The 17693-nt window shown below is 43.1% G+C and overlaps 1 protein-coding gene across 3 annotated transcripts in view; it reads right to left on the bottom strand.

The window, feature by feature from the left end:
- The window catches only part of PAK1 (p21 (RAC1) activated kinase 1), a 70601-nt gene that overhangs the window by 42971 nt on the left and 9937 nt on the right, over positions 1-17693 (bottom strand). The window contains exon 2 of one of the 3 annotated variants that reach the window (XM_085216482.1): positions 4154-4231. The exons of 1 other annotated variant lie outside the window; for it this stretch is intronic. The gene's annotated coding sequence lies outside the window, so the exon portion shown is untranslated. Of the gene's footprint in view, positions 1-4153; positions 4232-9815; positions 9839-17693 lie in introns of those variants that run through there. One more of the 3 variants, XM_085216485.1, reaches the window with a different exon arrangement.

Genomic DNA, 17693 nt, shown 5'->3' with positions numbered 1-17693 from the left:
CAGGACAGAGAAATAGATAATACAGAAAAAAATATATCAATTTATCATGCTCTGGCAAGATACCCTACATAAAGATAAGACTTAAATTCTGGCTAATGTTTTTTCGAGACAGTTTCCTACCTTGCACACAGCCTGTATATCATTTACATAGCATTTTACTCTCTCACTTTAATGCCAGTGTCCTCAGAGGGAGGGTGAATTAGAATATTGGTGTGTCTAATTTAGGAGGCAATTAGACTAATAACAACAAACCCGAGCTGAATGCGTGCTAAGAATAATCTAGTTAGAATTCTACTTTAATTAAAAATCAGTCAAATAATCCTATTATCCTGAAGATTGCTTTAGGCGTGGCTCCAATCCAGCACTTCTTAATTTGAAGCTTTTAGGTCTGTACCCAGAAAAAGCACCACAAAACATCGGAATAGTCCTTTCTGTACAAGTTGCTCTCCCATTTTTCATTTCTGGATTTGCTCTCAGATGCTCTGCGGGATCCTGCTGCATAACAAACATTTTATACAGCAGAGACAGCAGCACGAGGCAGCAGAGCTGCCAGAGCCAGTTACCTGCATGGGGCACTGAGCTGGGCTTCAGTAGAAACAGCAGAAGAGAAACAGTGCTGCAGGAGCACATCATACAGCACAGTGTAGAACAGCACAGCATGTTAAATACAACACATATATACATAGGGCTTATATATACACACACTTGCAGCCATACATAAGTGCATACACATGTAACTTGCACCACCCAAGTAACTCACCCATTGTGTTCATTCCCAGAGAGTGACTGTGCATCATGTGACAATTTATAGAGCATCTAACCTCAGGCGATACCAGCTACTAAAAAAACAAAAGCTGTAAAAAAAACTATAAAGCTTTATAGAGAGCGCTGAGTTCATATAATATTGTATCATGCATTGCCTAGTTACTTCTGTATGTATACATACATCTGATCTCATTTCTTCTAATTGGAGTCCATGCTAATTAAAAATAAAAGTAAAAATCAACCGACCCTTTGAGGCATGTAAATATGGTTGTTGCTCAAATCCACATTTGCCTCATGCGTATGGGTTGTTCAACTACAACCATTCACTGTATGGAAATGCACTTATGGTTTAAAAGAGAAAAGAAAATCAAGCCACACCTCTTAAGCACATTCCTTCTTTCAAGACACTTCTGCAGGAAGAAGGGCTACATAACCCAAATGAGTTTAACCTCACAGTGTCCCTTCATGCTTCTCTACAGGCTTGTGCTAAAGATTCAAGGTCTTCCAAGTCCATAAACTGAAATAGCTCTCTGCAGAAGCATTTTTCCACCAATGTCACCACACAGAAGACATTGGGATGTCCCCAGCCATCTCCTTCGCTGCTCTTTATCATGCTAAGCCCTTAGGATTGTCAAAGTAAACTCCAAATGCTTCAGGCCTATTGAGTATGTCTCAGTAGGTCTGAAGAGATAGAGAAGAGATGCCGAGAGACAAAATTAGTAACATCCATTAACCACCTGCAATATCTTCACAGTATTTATTTTCAGAATCAAAGAATCATTAAGGTTGAAAAAGACCTCTAAAATCATCAAGTCCAACCCCAATTCATCCCCACCATGCTCACTGACCATGTTCCTTAGTGCCACATCTCCACGGTTCTTGAATGCCTCCAGGGTTGGTGACTCCACCACCTCCCTGGGCAGCCTGTGCCAATGCGTTGCCACTCTTTCAGAGAAGTTTCTCCACATATCCAACTTGAACCTCTCCTGGCACAACTTAAGGCCATTCCCTATTGCCCTACTGCTGTTACCTGGGAGAAAAGGCCTACCCCCACCTTGCTACAAGATTCTTTCATGAAGTTGTAGAGGGCAATAAGGTCTCCCCTGAGCCTCCTCTCCTCCAGACTAAACGATCCCAGTTCCTTAAGCTGCTCCCCATAGTTTAACTGCCCTTCTCTGGACAAATTCCAGGGCATCAACATCTTTCTTGTAGTGAGGGGCCCAAAATTAAAACATTACTTGAGATGCAGCCTCACCAGAGCTGAAAGTACGGAGGGACATCAGCTCCCTTACTCATGCTAGTCACACTATTTCTGATTCAAGGCAGGATGCCATCAGCCTTCTTGGCCACCTGGCCACACTGCTGGCTCATGTTCAGCTGAGCATCAGCCAGCAACCCCACATCCTCTTTCTCCATCCAGCTTTCAGCCACTCTGCCCCAGGCCCATAGTGCTACATGGAGTTGTTGCAACCAAAGTGCAGGACCCAGCACATGCTCTTGTTGAAGATCATCCCATTGGCCTCAGCCCCAGTGATCCAGTCCTGAAGGGTCACCACTGTACTGAGCTTGGAGCTTGGTCACTGGGGCCAGACCCCATTTCACCCGCAGGCACAGCTGCAGCACCAGATCTCACTGCATAAGGCAAAAGGACCAGATAGCAAGACCATACAAACCAGTCTTCAAAGGTGCTCATATGAGTACGAAGCTGAGGGAGGAAGTAATACTGTTCCTAAACTTCCTATAAAATTAATGTTTGCACAGCACTAATTTTGATAGCCAACAGCAGTTGTCCTGCTGGGAAGGTTGAACAAAAGTGAAACAGCTGTCAGCCAGCTTCAAAGAAGCAAATCCTTGCAGGTTCGGATTTTTGGGGCCAAACACAGTCAAGCCAGAACAACAACACATGCTTGCAGCCTTTCTAGGACAGAACACCTCAGAGATTCAGTACAGCTGACACAGACGTTGAAAAACTGAGCGTGTCTGCCTGTTTCTCAGGGGGATTTAAACAGCAGGTGAGTGGGGCTGGTCTGTGGGACACGACCCTTTTTTTATTTCAGCTATTTAGATGCAAATTGTTCTCCCTCCCTCCTTCCTCCCCACACCATCTGTTAGCCCAGAGGTTGAGACTATGCCTAGGGTGTAGGTTTGGGGGGAGGGGGGTTATAAATAAAGCATTAAGCAATTTCAGTTGATGCCCCTATTTCCTCTGGGGCACAGTTTAGGGGGAAAAAAAATCACTGCAATACTAGCAAATTCCAGTAGGATTTTTCTCTCATTCTTCTACTGCATTTTACCCATCCACCTCACAGATTTCCTTCCCTAGAAAGCACTCCTTGTTCAGCTTTTGGCCAACTAGCAATGTCGCAGAACAGGTTGTTAGTGTCAGCATGGGGAACAAGTTGGTATTGAAGCAAGTATCAGAGCTTCAAGGAATTTAAGTGTCCAACATCAACAATCAAGTCCCTCTCTATACAGTGCACAATTTGATGCTGTTTCATTCTAAGGGAAGTTACCTCATCTCTGACTGATTTTCCCTAGTGAACAGCAACTTCAAGGACTGCTGAGAGACTCGATTCATTAAGCACTCCACAAAGGGCTCTGGATTCTTCATAATGGAAAGATTATGGGTGAAGGTACAGAGTGCACTCTCAGCAAGTTTGCAGACCATTCAGAATCTGGCTGGGTGTTTGACAGAGCGGACGGGTGTGCTGCCACTCAGAGGGATGTGGGCAGGCTGGAGAAGGGAGCCAAGAGAAGGTTCAACAAAATGCAAATGCAAAAGTTCTGCCCCTGGGGAGAAATAATGCCAGGCACCAGTATAGGTTGGGAGCCTACCTGCAAAAAAGCTGGGCAGAGAGACTAGGGAGCCCTGGTTGGTGCTTCATTGGGCACGAGCCACCAATGCATCGTGGTGGCAATGAAGTTTCAGTTGCTTGTTGGATGTATAGGGAAAAGCACTGCCTGCTGGTTGAGGGAAAGGGATCTTTACCCTCAGCTCAGTTTTAGTTAATTAAATCTGGAGTACTGGGTCAAGTGCACACCTCCCCAGAGCAAGAGAGACATGGAGACACTGGAGTCTCGTAAAAGGACGTCCACATAATCACAGGATCATAAAGACTAAGATCATCCAATCCCAGTCCTCCCTCACTATGCCCACTGACCGTGTCCCTCAGCACCACATCTCCACTGTTCCTGAACACCTCCTGGGGTGGTGACTCCATCACCTCCCTGGGCAGCCTGTGCCAATGCATTACCACTCTTTCTGAGTGGAAATACTCAACCTGATTAGAGGACTGGAACACCTCTCATATAAGGAGAGGCTAAGAGCTGGGACTGCTCAGCCTGCAGAACGGAAAGCTCAGAGGGTTTCATCAATATGTGTAAATACCTGATATATGGTGTAGAGTTGGAGCCAGACTCTTCTCAGTGGTATATAACAACAAGGTCAAGAGGCAATGGGCATAAACTGAAACACAGGAAATTCCAATAAACATTATAACAAAAAGAAAAAATAATTAAATTTTATTTATTTATTTATTTTTAATTAACCCCTTTTTAACATAGGGAGTCAAATCCTAGAACAGATTGCCCAGGAAGACTGTAGAGCTGCCATCCTGGACACCGCTCAAAGCCCATCAGGACATGCCCCAGAACACACTGCCCGAGCAGCTCTGAGCCAGTGGTTGCACAAGGTGACCTCCAGACATCTCTGCCAACCTCACTAAGTCTGCAGTTACCAGCCACAAAAAGCGGCAGGAAGCTTTTAATGGAGAGGGGCACCACCCAAAACCATTTGAGCTTATCTAAAGCAAGTAGATTTTCAGTCAGTCTACAGTATTCAAGGCCTCAATTTAGTGATGGAGATTAAAAAAGGAGGTAAAGTCACAACCTTGTGCAGAAAAGTAAATGAAGGAGTTGGGCTCAGCACTACAACCCCCTCATTTTGAATTTAATGTCTGCAGTACAGTCCTGGTACTTGGGAGATGCAAGCTCTCGTCCCAGTTCTTGCACTGACCTAGTTTGTGATTATGGAGGCACAAGAAGGGGGGTGGGGGGTGGGAAAGGGACAGTGCTATTCACTTGCTGTGCCTTCCTCAATCAACTCTTTAGAAGAAAGTCAGGTATGGAAAGAAAACAGCATGAAAAAATGCCTTCCAGGTATTTCTGCAACTGCAGTTACCATAAGAAACACGTACTTGGTTTAAAAAAAAAAAAAAAGACCTGCATGCAATTATTTTAATAAGAGTTGGGATATTGTTTTGTTTTTTGGGATGCCACCAACACAAGCACAACATTTTCCTCTTTCTTGCGTGGACAGAAAAAACCAAAAGATTGTATGATCTCAACTGCGTGGTGCCAGTCAGGAGCCTCAGGTACCTACGTCTAAAATATAAGCAACTCCAAATCTCAAGCTGGAAAGAAACAGCCTGGGAAAATTAGCAGGCATTTCATTGAAACATTTTCCTTAAACACATAAATAACATCAATTATCAGAACAATAATTACTTCAATAAGGTTGTGTTGATATTCTGAGAGAATTTGTAGCTTCTATTTTAAAGTGAAAGTGGTTATATTTTCTCCATTTACAAAAAGTAGAATTTAGAACATCAGAGTTTTCCCAATAGAATGGAAGTCCTCTTTATGCAGCGCTCTACATCCCCAGCTAATTTCTATTGCTGGCATTTCCCCAGCATTACTGAGAATCTAAAGAACAGTTACGGGAAATATTTTCATTTAACCAACTTCTGGATCACAAACCCACCTGCATGGATGAAATTAAGGGTTGTAATCCTGCAGCTTGATCTGTAATAGAAGATATGGGCAGCAATGCTCAGTCTCAGCAACTTAAAAGAGATGAAAGGTCATCTGTGATAGCTAAAGGGGTACTTGGCCTCGGTGCCAGCAAGCCACCCACTGAAACCAGTGGGTGTTTGGCCCAAATTAGGATTTCAGGATTCATCCCATCTTGCCCTGTAACACTTCCCACACAGTACTACCTGACAGCTTCTGAAAACTGGCAAAATGTGAAGGACAGCATCCGAGATGAGCTTTCCAAGGGTGTATTTTGTAACAACTTAGTTCAGCCAGTACATGCATACATACACACATACTGTGGCAATTCTCTAATAGCAGGATTTTTATCGTGTTGATTTTAAAAGCACACAATCAAAAACCACAGCTCCAAAGGCTGCTTGAATGCCAAACAAACCAGGTTTTTAAAAGCAAAAACCCCACAGTGCATTTTCATCCATGACATCATCAAACAATCACTGAATAAAAGGGGGGAGATTTAAGCTGGATATAAGGACATAAAGAAAAGGATTTTTACAATAACGGTGGTGAGGCACTGGCACAGGTTGTCCAGAGAGGTGGTGGTGCCCCATCCCTGGGGACACTCAAGGTCAGGCTGGATGGGCTCTGAGCACCTGATGGAGCCGTGGTTGTTTCTGTTCACTGCAGCAGATTTGCACCAGATGGCCTTTAAAGGTCCTTTCCAACTCAAACCATTCTGATTCTCTGATTCTGCACTCTTATCTAGGCAGTATTTGTTAACCATATGCCCAAGTTGAATGTTTCCCTCAAGGAAATGTTTCATCAGCTTCGTGCAACCCAACCTGACCTGTTTCTTGCAGGGAGCCAAGCAACAGCCAGTTCCTGTACTCCACAAACCAAGAGCTTCATATGGTATTGCAGCTCCTAATGGGACATCACATGTAAGCATTGGGTACAGACTCAAGCTGTCACAGCAGCTCCCTGACACGAGGACCAACAGAACAAACAAAAACACACACACACAAAAAAAAATCCACAACAATTTTAAAAGACAGCCAAGGGAAAGTTTGACAGTGGATCTTTCAGGTGTCTAAATATAACTCACTTTGGGACAAGAGTCCAATTATGAGCACATGTACTGCCAAAAAGACAAGATGGGTTCAAACTTAAAAAGCTTAAAAGCTTATCAAATGACAGAAAGACTTCCATAGAATAGTTGACATGCATGCATTTTACCTTGGGAAAAAAACAAAAACAAAAACAGAACAACAACAAAAAAAAAAAAGAAAAAACATATTTGTCATATTCATGACTTATATACTCTAGCTAGGAAATATCTGCAGTAGATAAAAGCCTTTAGGCCCTCCTCTTCACAAATCCTTCATATCATGATCCCATTTTTAAAATATTGCCTCTGAACAATATAATTAAAAGACTTAAGTAATTCTCTGACATACTGTTGAAAACCACACGCCAACAGAAAATAGCAATTTATTGCATACAAGCCCATTAAACTATTACTTACAGCATAATATACTGCAGCCACACAGATACCACTGTCACCACCAAGCAGAAAGCCCAGGAAATTCATCATCACTGCCCCTGGAATTTGTGTGAAAGAAGCTGGACTGCTGCTGCTTGGGCAGGCTTTTGTCATCTGAAATGGCAGCAGTCTCTCAGTTACACAGCTGTTATCCTGTAATTATCATGCACAATTTATATGGCAATAAAAAAAAAATGGACCCTTAACTTCAGAAGTAATTTTTAAGACAAAAGCAGCTGAAAGCTTTTCAGATGATGGCTGTGAGAGGACAAAGAGAGGGTCCACGATTGTGACCAAGAACACCTATGGGAGACCTGAGCTTGTAAAATTAGAAGTGATTCTATTTTAACGGAGAGATGCGATGAGGGGATGCAGTAGTAGAGCAGTCAGAAAGAGTTCAAATGAGAAGGCAGGCTGGAAAGCCAGAGCAATAAATAAACCTGCTAGCTCTGCACTCTAGACAAAAGCCTGGTTCTCTGAGGCCTTTTGCTTTTTCTTCCTCTTCCAAATTTAAAATTGGGATGGTGTCAGTTTCTCTTTCCTAAACGGAAAGCCCTCTGAATGCAAACAAGGTTTCAAGGCTTTTTAGCAACTCCACAGACCATACCATCAGAACTGGCTGCTTAACACGGCCGTGCTCAGGGCATCTGCAGAGTAGGCTTGGAATCAGACCAGGGCTACAGTGGGATGTTCTCCAGAGGCATTTTAAGGGAGCAGAATCAAATTGCCTCACAAATGTAATTGCCAAGTTTCAATCTAATGTTACAGCAATTTGCTTGATGTGTTTCATTCCTGAGGACAGGCTAGTAGACTACTATTTTGTGTTATTAAGGCATCCAAGCCCCTTAACACAGTGTTCATATCTCTGGTAAAGGATTGTTTTGCCTTCAAGTTCTGCTTCGAATAACAGAAAGTATTACAAATCCTTTACGTAGCCTGGAAAAAAAAAAAGATTTGGATAGGCTGAGTTTAAGTCAGTCGTAAGTGGGAAGGATGCAAAGCAGTGCTCTTCAGTGACATACTGAGGAACAGAGGATGTTCAGTTCTTTGCTTTCCCTTCCAAGAGTCCATTCAGACAGCTGCCTGCAAGATATTTGCTGAGTTAGTTATCTCATCACTGCATTACCTGATGCTTTCCATCTTTGCAACTCATGCAGCAATGAATTATTTGGGAAACAGGATTTTTCTGCCCCCTAGCCTCACAATATTTAGATTAGGTCAAATTCTGACCCATTTTGAAGAGGTTGACCAAGTTCTTGGTTTCCAAGCCTTGCATAGCATCACAGAGAATACACTCAGACCATGAGAATGCATCAGTGTGCATTCAGACCTTCATCCATAATCAGAAGTTCTGCAGAGTGAGCAGTGGGAACAACTTCCTTTTCCATTATTTTTTGAAGACAGTTTGGTCCCGGTTCTCACAGTGCTGGAACATGTCTTGAAGAGGACTTTTTGCTTATAGCATCACATGAGTTTTCAAGTTTCAAAGTAGAAGCTGAGCTATGGAAAAAATGAATACACTCATCCATCTTATTTGCATTATTCAGCATGGAACCCGACCAGGTTCTACAAGTTGGAGGTAAGCACCTTTTCCAGTAAAGAAAGTTTCTTGAACACAGGGTTAGAACACACCTTTACTTGACAAACATAACTTGGAATCAAAGTCCCACTCTTTATTTAAAGGATGTTCCTTCGCCTAGGAACAAAAATTGAAAGAATTTATCTTAGAGTGTAAAAACCTATTAATCAGTATTGGTACTGTGTTGGTGAAACTCTGCACAAGCATCTCAGCAGTGCCTCTATAAGACTTCAGAGCATACAAATCAGTAGCTCTACAAAGCAGGAAGATGGAGCCCCTTAAACCAACCATTCTGCGACACTGGTCAAAGACTGAGCTCAACTTTTAGAAGCTTGTCATCTGGATTTATTTTTTTCCCCACATATGAAAGGGCTGCATCCCAATACAAACTTCAATCCTGAGAGCAGTTCTTTCTGGAGACAACTGAGCACAGCAAAAAAGAAAAAAAAGAAAAAAAAAAAGAAGGCGGCTGTGAAAAGCAGCTCCAAATCTATTTAGCAGGTTGCTAACTAGACTGAGCATCCAAGACATAGGAGGTACCAACTGTAAGTCAGAGGAGGGATGAGTCACAGTCTACCACAAATCCATGTTTTTTAGTTCCAATTCACATAAGTTACTTCCTTATTTCAATCCACGAAAGAATGGCATTATTTCTGTTCTACTCCACTTTGCATGGGATTCCACTTAATGACAAATTCTCCCTTCCCTCTGTCTCTTTTACATGACCTTTATGCAGAAAATCATTTTAAAGACAGCGTAGGTTTGTAAGAACTGCACTTTCCTACCCCAAAAGTGAGATGCAATGCTCCAAAGCCAGGCTCTGCACAGCAACACAAAGGCTTACCATTTTAAAAAGAGTTCCGTAGAGTCAATGAAAGTCATTTAACAGACACCACAGAGCCCATCAGCTTCAATGGTTCAGAGTCACAGCACTATTACAACTATTAGAAGTCACACATAGTCCCAGATTTCTCTAAAAATGAAATGCCCTTTAACTTCATTGAGAAAATCCAGTGATTCAAGTTACACACAGCCTTAGGTAACTTGTTAGGTCACGATGCAGGTGATTTTAATAATCTGTATGCAGGCTGTTTACCTAGAAATTAACCTACTGCCTCGGAATATGTTGCTTAATTTATAAGAGTGATTACTTACAGCACCTGCTGCCAGCCTCACAGGATTTGATATGCCAGCTTCTCCAGAATTGATGTAAAGTCTTCTAAAATTATTTACAGAAGTAATTAAGGAAAGAGCTATTAAAAAAAAAAAAAAAGACTGCTAAATGTGTAACATAACAATCAGCTCGGTTATCAGATGCAATTGAAACTTCAGTTTCCAAAGCAAATAGCATGAGTCGAGGCAGTTTGAGCTGGAGTCCCACGGTCAGTCCTTAGCCAGGCACAACAGAAAACACACTGCCCAGGGTACAGGTTCCAAATTGCATTTGTGCCCAGAGAATTTGCATGCCTATGGGCACAACCAGCCAAAAAAAGGTCTGCCAGTTTTAAAGCCTGTTTCCCTGTAGGCTTTGAACCCAAAGCTGAATCCACTGCAGCCATGCCATGCACGTTTAGTGCTTCTCAGTGCCTGACTGATGATGTCAGTTGGCAAGGGGGGAAAAAAAGAAGAGACGGACTCAACAGTGTGGTGAAGCTGTACCTCAAGTAATGTGTTTTGGGCTTCTCACTACAAGAAGGACCCCGGAGCATGTCCAGAGAAGGGCAGGAGCTATGAAGGGTCTGGTGCACAGATGTTATGGGCACCAGCTGAGGAACTGGGATTGTTTAGACTGGAGAAGAGGAGGCTCAGGGGACACATTACTGCTCTCAGCAATTGCCTGAAAGGAGGTTGTAGCAAGATGGGAGTTGGCATTTTCTGGTAACAGGAGAAATATGAGAGGTGATGGGGAGGATTAGGTGGGTTATTACGAAAAATTTCTTCTCTGAAAGAGTGATAATACACTGGCACAGGCTGCCCAGGGAGGTGGTGGAGTCACTGTACCTGGAGGCGTTCAAGAACTGTGGAGATGTGGTACTGAGGGACGTGGTCAGTGGGCATGGTGGGGATGAACTGGGGTTGGACTTGGGGATCTTAGTGGTCTTCTTCAGCCTTAATGATGCTATGATTACTGAAGAACAGGTTCAGTTCTCAGGGCCTTCTCCTGATATTTTTGGTTACTCCTACATGCAAGGCTCTCCTGCTTCAGCAGTCTAAGTTTTGGCTATTCTGACAAACCCAGTTTCAAGCAAGAGGCTTTTTAGGTGTAAGGTTCTTCCTAGTGATTTAACTCCATCGACAATGCAAATGGCACCATTCCCATTCTACCTGCTCATCCCAAAATATTAACCACCCAATCAACAAAGCCTGGTGAGGACTGAATCCACATACCTGAATGCACACAGGCCTTGAGAAGGGTGCTTAAATGGTTTCGCCAGGCAGTGCAAATTGTTACATTATTTGTAATTCCTGAATGTAGTTTTATCCTGCTGGATAAACAAGAGCATTTCAGTAATCGTACTTGAGGTGTTGGATGTTTCTTTCCAGAGTTCAGAAAAGCTGAGAATTAAACAGAGTCCCCTACGCTGAACAGACACAAATTGGGCGCCCAGAAGTTGGAAGCAGTTCAAATCCGGCAGTTATTTCTGTTCCTAATCAAGACAGAAGTTATTTGCAAAATTCAACTAGGAGCTTCAAACCTCCTTCATGCATTCAGAAGGACTTTTTAAGCAGCTTGGAAAACATCTAACAGCCTCTGCCTGCTTCCTCCCCTGACCCGTATATATCCAACTATAAAAGCTGCAAGCAGCCTATACAAAAAGCTTTGCCTCTTAGGAAGTGGAACAAAGAACATAACATTCCTGTCTGAGTGCAACAAAAACAGTTTGAACAAGATTTCAAAAGGTCACAGTCACTGCAGACTCCCAGAACTGGAAGCATCCAGTTGCAATTCAAGCTTTGCAGCTCATCTCTTTCAAGCTTGAAAGCTTGGCTAAGTTTGCAAGTCTTCTGGGGACGCTAAGCAGAGCACCAACAGAGGGCTTCAGCTCCAGACACCGGCTGCTTCTGAAGCCAAAGAAAACAAAGCAAAAACTTGAAGTACTGAGGATTAGGAGATCTATGCAAGCAAAATCCCACTTCACCCATCATTTTCAGCTAGCTGCCCAGAAAGCATCACACTTCGTATTATGCTTATGGCTTTCGTATACGAGCATCTTCTAACTCGTGCAGCTTTCACAAAGAACCAACTGTTTACTGCACAATGAATTCACTGACATTTGAAATAAAGAAATACCCTGAAATAGCTGTAGAAGACAAAATGAATAAGAGGTTCTGCAGAAATTGATGATGGTTTTTTCTTGGGTTTTATTTTGGCCAATTCTTGCCACCTAAAGAAGAGGCCAATAAAACTTCAGGATCCTTTTCTAATTGTTGAGAACCATGCAGGAAATGATCGCTCCATCAATCACTACTTGGTGACAAAATGTTACTCTCATAGGTGATAGAACAGCTGCTCTGCTCCTCGAAAGCTAAAATACCTACAAGGCAACACAGAATATCTGAAAGCTGCAGTTGCTCTGCTACCCATGCACAAAGTGGGGACACAGATTAAGTGAACAAGTGGCATGAAGCAGAGATTTGATCTTGACACCAGACTGCACCTCTGTCGCCTTCCACGTGACGCACACACTCAAGCTTACCAACTCCCCGACCCAGCAAAACACATCCAAGCTGTGACATGACCATGACATTCCTTTCTGTCTGCTCATTCACCGTTTCTCTGCTCTGCTGAGCAGCTGAAGAACACCTATTCCAGCTGGTTTGTCTTTGCCCCACCTGCTTAAAGTTCACAGCAAAAAGGAAAGGTATCTGCCCTGTGTATCACTGGATGCAATAAACACACACTGCAAAACTTTCAAGGCTGTTTGCTTCCAAAAAAATAATTGTCAGCCACCACCAGGTCAGCAGGCCACCACAAGGTCACAAAGTGCTGTCAATTGTGTAACTTCTCCAACATCACACTGAAATTTTGATAACAAGATGGTAAAACTACCTCCAGCTTACCTTACCAGGTAAGGTAATGCTTGCTTCTGCAACAAGAAACCAACAGCATATGCCAGTGACATGCCAAGTTTGACTCATAAGATTCATTAGCATCTTTACAGAGCTTCTTGTTTGCTTTTTCATATTTCCTTTTGTGCAGAGTGAAAGAGATCCTCTAATTTACATGACCTGCTTCCAGTACTGCTACAATTGAGTTTTAACATGCTTCTCATTTGTTTGTTTTCTCTCTTAAGAAAAAAAAGAAAACAACACACAAACATCCTGGATTTTCCCTCCTTATTGCACAGAAACAATTTACTCATGTGCTCCCTGTCCCTCTTAGACTTTACAACTTAAGTTTTAGTTGAAGTGTGGATGCCCCATTCCTGGAGGTATTCAAGGCCAGGTTGGATGTGGTGTTGGGCAGCCTTATCTGGTGCCTGAATCAGTGGCTGGGGGGTTGGAGCCGGATAATCTTTGAGGTCCTTTTCAACCCAAACCACTCTGTGATTCTACAATTCATATTTAGAAAAGTAAGAAATACATAATCACTTCTAAAGGGTGACTTCCAGTATTATTTGTTTCACATTTTCAAAGGTTCAGAAAAGCACCTTGACCCAATCCCACTAATACTAATGGGTGGGTTTAAATCCCATTCCCACTATGGGGGCAAACACCTCTGTCAGGTCTGCACTCACCACACCTGAATCTACCCAGAACCCCAAATTAATGCCTCAGGAAAATCAAGGCAACCCCTTTGCCTCAGCTCAACCTCACTGGCTGTCAGCCAGTCCAGGGCCAGTCACACAGCTCAAGAGGACCTCAGGCAGATGAGAATCAGGTCTCCCATCTGTGAGGCAACCGACTTTGCTGGCCTCTTCATCAGACCCTCCGGGCTGTTTTCACTCTCTCATGAGAATCTGGGATAGAGTTATGTAAAACAGATTCCTCGCCCTTAATTAAAATAGAGTTCACATGCACAACCTGCTGAAGGCAGCATTTAAAAAAAAAGAATAAAAAAAATAAATCACTTCTGAGGGATAAGTTGCTTATAATTTAAAAAAAAAAAATCTCCGTGTGTACTCAAAGGAGTGTCAAATGTTTGCCAGGCACCTGGATGATCACTTCCCCTGAAAAGCTATGGAAGAGAGAGAGCACTGGGGAAAAGAAAGTCACATAGGCTCTTGCAGAAGCAGTGGAGGTGGGATTTGCCCTGCATGGCTAAGAGCTGCAAAGCCTGCCACCAAACTCCACCTATTCTGAGGCCATGTGTAGCCATTCTTCTCCACAGTGCCAACACATTCTTCCATCCATTTAAAATCAAACACAATTTCCCTGGTTCTAATAGCGTGGGATCTAAAGGACAAGTTTCACACTTTCAGTTTTACACACTGACTTTACCATTTAAGCCTCGCTTATATTCCCTCTCCTCACCAAACAGCTTTTTGCCTCTCCTGTAGGGATGCAGTTCATCTCTGAGACCCTTCTAGCTGCCTTTCTGTTGCTCCACTGCCTTCAGAGACCAGAACTACACAGCACACAGAAGGTGTACAACAGCAAAAAGATACCACTGACCCAATACCAGATGAGGAAGATGGCTTTTTTGGTTACTGCTACGTTGGGATGTTTCCCTCTCCATCCTGAATAGTGAAATTACACCCAGAGTTTTACTTAGAAGCACAGAATCATTAATGTTGGAAATGATTCTACGATCATCAAGTCCAACCCTAACCCTTCCCCATCATGCCCGCTGTCCTTCAGTGCCACATCTCTGTGGTTGTTGAGTCAGCATCCTTATAGGTGTTCCACCACCTCCCTGTGCCAATGCCTCACCACTCTTTCTGAGAAGAAATTTTTCCTAATATCCTACTTGAACCTCCTCTGATGCAACTTGAAGCCATTATCTCTCGTCCTATCATTGTTACCTGGGAGAAGAGGCCAACTCCCACCTCGTTACAACCTCTTTTCAGGGAGTTACAGAGAGCTATAAGGTCTCCCCTAAGCCTCCTCTTCTCCAGACTAAACAATCACTATTATCCACGCAGTTTTCAAACTATAAAACCACCTCTGCTCCAAGGTTGGAAGAGTTTCACATCTTGACAAAAGTCTTCAGAAATTCCAAATAGACTTCATCCACTTTAACCACCTTCTTAACAAGACCCCACAAAATTTCACGGGGTAGTGCAGCAAGATTTTCATTTTCAGAAGCCACACTGACTCTTTTCCAGCAGAAAACATTTACCCATGTGTTCAGAGATCCATATTTCAGATCTGAAAACTGGTATCATGACTGTGCAGTGTGTGGTTCCCAGGAACTCCTCAAGAGTCCTTTTTATAGATGGGAATTACACTGGCAACAACCCAGTCCTCTGGCATAGCAGGAGTCCACAGCAATGAATGATACAGCCTGGCCAGCAGTTCTGCAGTTTCACGTTCAAGTTCCTCAGGACTCTGAGTTGAATGCCACTCAATCTTGCTGACTCATTTATTTGGTCTAATTTTTGTTTTATATTTACCTCAAATTAATTTTTCTGACCTGCTGGTTACAGTGTGCTTGGTGCGAGCATGTCTGCAGTATCTTCAGAAGTTAAGAGTGATAGAATCAAACCTCTGGCAGAGCTTCATCAACTCCAACTGTACCCAAACTCCAACTTTCTACACTACTGTCATCAAACACCCCCAAGTGTACCCTAAGAATCATTTGAGTTGGAAGGGATTTTTAAAGGTCATCTAGTCCAACTCCCACCCTACCTGCCTGCACAGGCACTTGTAGAGCACAGACCAAAATTTTCCTTCTTCCACACCCTCCATTCCATGCCACTTAGACTCTGCAGAAGGCCATAAACACTCCTGCCCTCCTCATTTTATAAAATTATCCATGTACATAGGCTTATGACTTCCTCACAAGTCTATCTTGCTAGCCCCACAGCCACCCTTGCTGCTTCTCCTCAATTTCCTCCTGTTAATCTGCTAGAAAATAACAGGGATCAAAGGCAGCAGTTACTTAAGAAAAAAAAAAATCTCACCTCTCAGGCTGACTAGTAACATCAGACCCAATTTCCAGAAAGATATTTAAGAGTTTTTAAAAATACTTTACTAGCTTGGGTGCCAAATCCCAACAGCTTCCAAGGGAATCAAGCGCCCACAAGCTTTCTGGGTTCCCACTAGATGCCTACCCACAGCTTTTAGAAACGCTCTACTTTTGTTCTCAAGGTTAGAAATGCTGCTAAGACAATCCCTGAATGTCCCCACTGACACCCGTAGGCTACTGCCAGAGTTACGCCCCACGTTATCAAAAACACCTTTTTTGCTTTTGTTTCTTCATGTACAGATCTTACTGAATATGTCCTGCATAGTTCCTGACAATGTGAAAAATTCTCATCTTGTTTTCATCCTGACTACGGGCTCTGAGGCATAGATACTGCCAGCCTCTCCACCCATATTTCAGGCTATTCAGATATATGTTTTCCTGTTCTCTTTTGCGCCTGCTGCTTCTGTGTTGCCCTTTTCACCTGCACTACAGAAGAAAGAACACTACCTCTCCAGCATGCTTGTTTTATTCTCCCTGTGAGCCTTTATAAGCAGTGCTGAGGTGGAAGGTGACAGAAAAGGTCAGCACCTCAATGAGGAAGCCAGGATGGTTTGTACAAGAGATGACTCCTGCACTACACTATTTTAATTACAAACTGAGAGACTGCAAGGAAAGAGCACTGGAAAACAACAGGATTATATAAAAACACAGGTTAGTGGGAATGGCAGCAGCGTTAGCAACTTAATTCTATCTTGGATTAAAACTTGTTTCAGCTGGACACCAAGAAGTTTCGTCTTAGCTGAACGCTTCTAACCTGCTATGGAAAGCATCCTTTCAATTTTGAACTATCATTTCAAGATTATTGGAAGCCATGTAATGCTCCCAAGACATTATGCAAGAGACAGGAAAAACCCCAAAATGCTCTCGTACATTACAAAGTGGATTTTGAAAGCATCCTCTGGTCAAAGTCCTTAGAGCATGGCAGGGATTGCAAGTACTGTGCTTCCACACTATCACAGAGCCCAGGCTGAGGAGAAGAGCAGAAAGACAGCAGTAGGAAATGTATGTGCCAGTTGGGATTTTCTGTCAAGCCCCTTGTCTCTGAAATGTATTTACTAAAGACAGAGAACCAGTCAGAGAGTTAAATCCCATTTTGTTGCAAGGATTTTCAGATACTGAGCAGAAGCAGAAGCAGCAGGAGCTGAATGTGCATGGCGTAGAGGTTCAGAGAGCTTGGGGGCAGATGAAGTTAAGAACAAAACAACAAGAAATGAAATCTACACACAGCAGGCACCCCAAAAGCAGGCAGATCTTTCAAAAGTAAAAACACTTATTTATGAATTAACTCTGAGAAGCCACCAGATTTGTTCTCGTGTCTTACAGTCCTTACAAAGAATCATTAAGGTTGGATAACCACTAAGATCACCAAGTTCAACTACCAATCCATCCCTACTACGTCCCTCCCTCAGTGCCACATCTCCACAGTTCATGAACACCTCCAGGGATAGTGCTTCTACCACCTCCCTGGGGGGTCTGTTCCAGTGATTGACCATTCTCTCTAAGAATAATTTTTTCCTAATATCCAACCTAAACCTCCCCTGGCACAACTTGGGGCCATTACCTCTTGCCTTATCTCTGTTATCTGGGTGAAGATACTGACCCCCACTTCGCTACATCCTCCTTTCAGGAAGTTGTAAAGGGCAATAACGTCTCCCAGACTCTATTCTTCTCCAGACTGAATAATCCCAGTTCCCCCAGCCATTCCCTATAAGACTTGTGCTCCAGAACTTTCATAGCTCTGTTGCCGTTCTCCAGATATTCTCCAGAGCCTCAACATCTTCCCTGTAGTGAAGGGCTCAGAAATGAACACAGCACTCGAGGTACAGCCTCACCAGAGCTGAATGCAGAGGGTTGATCAGCTCCTGCTCCTGCTGCCAACGCTATTTCTGATTCAAGGCAGG

This window comes from Meleagris gallopavo, chromosome 1 (assembly GCF_905368555.1).
Source record: "Meleagris gallopavo chromosome 1, MGAL_WU_HG_1.1, whole genome shotgun sequence".
NCBI lineage: Eukaryota > Metazoa > Chordata > Aves > Galliformes > Phasianidae > Meleagris > Meleagris gallopavo.
This window is presented reverse-complemented; position numbering and strand designations above follow the sequence as displayed.